Raw genomic sequence first — 1,546 nt, forward strand, 5'->3', positions numbered from 1 at the left:
AGAAACACTCATTGGTATTACAATAGTGAAAAAGGTAGCCTGACTGGAAGACTATGCAAGGGAGTTGAGGTTCCTGTTTATTTTAACTGGACACTAAGGACAAGACACCCAACACTAGAATCACCTAAGATAATGGCTAATCTTGATAATGCTATAGCTGCTTTTTGTCATACTTTATGGAGGTGGAGGAGAGGAGCTAGAAAGGAGTATCGTATCTCCCCCTCACTTGGTCTCAGTCATCACTATCGGACACCATATAAGGGCATGGGTAGCCTCCAATCAAGTGTAATGGATAAGTATGTTAGTACAGTGATTCCAAGGCTGAATAAAACTTATAGTGCACTCAATCTTTGCTGAAAGGAAACACTAGGGTATACATGTACATGCATACATTCTGTGAGTGCTTTTGCACTACCTTGTCAGTACTGTTGATTATCTAATGATGCATCACCCATTGGATGCACATAGGACTAACTTGTTTTCATTGTACGTCACCTAGAAAATTAATTAAATGTATTATTTGATTTATAATATTTATACTGTTTTGATTCATTAAAACTTCAATACAACATAATTTTAACTACACTAAATTATTCCCCTTGTTAATAACAAAGAACTTTCTATATGAAAATATTAATGGTGCTACTTTAAAATAATCACACGAATAATTTTGAGATTAGATTTTATTATGAAATAGAATCAGTGCAATTAGCCAGTTGTATGTAATCCATTTTATCAATATAAATGTTCACACAATTATGAAAGTAGATTCAACTATGTCATGTACTACAAGAGGGAAAGACAAGCATTAAAAATAGAAATAGTCTACTGTCTGGAGAGTCTTAAATCACTGTGTCAATCGTATTGATGTGGTTAAGCAACAAGTTATGTCACAATTCATGGTACTGGGATCATATAATATAGTTGTTACTTGTATACAGTATATGGGTTTATCTGAGTATTGGGTTTTAGTTGAGTAATACACTAGAACTAAGCCAGGCACAGGCAGCCAAACCAACCTCATAACTGAAACTCCATCATGTCTATACTGCAGCATCATGTTATTAACTAATAGTATACTATGATTTGATGTGTGGGAGTTTAGGACAAACTCAAAATTTAGATTCAATACCAAATGCAATCATTTGTGCTCACATACACATACATGTTTATTCTACACCATCTTGTTCAAACTTCAAAGATAATCATAATGGACACCATACTCTGATACATATTCATGCATGTAGATGTACATGCGCATATAGACTGCAAGCAGTCGGCGAACTAAGAATTTGAGACGTTGCCCAATCTCATTAAAGTTTGCAAATGCTGCTCAGAATTAGGGTTTCACATAATAGGTGCCCTTTCATCCCTCGGTCTCCTTACTTCTTAGACTTTTCTTCTCTTGAGCCTCATTATATTTGTAGAGAAATGCATAATTAATTTTATATGCATTGAGTTTTGTGATAACATGGTATGCACAATTCAACCAGATACCAATAAAGCAAGTATCATGTTGATTGGCATGTGTATTTATATGTTAGTT

Source organism: Amphimedon queenslandica, unplaced genomic scaffold, assembly GCF_000090795.2.
Source record: "Amphimedon queenslandica unplaced genomic scaffold, v1.1 AMPQUscaffold_10260, whole genome shotgun sequence".
NCBI classification, from domain to species: Eukaryota; Metazoa; Porifera; class Demospongiae; order Haplosclerida; family Niphatidae; genus Amphimedon; species Amphimedon queenslandica.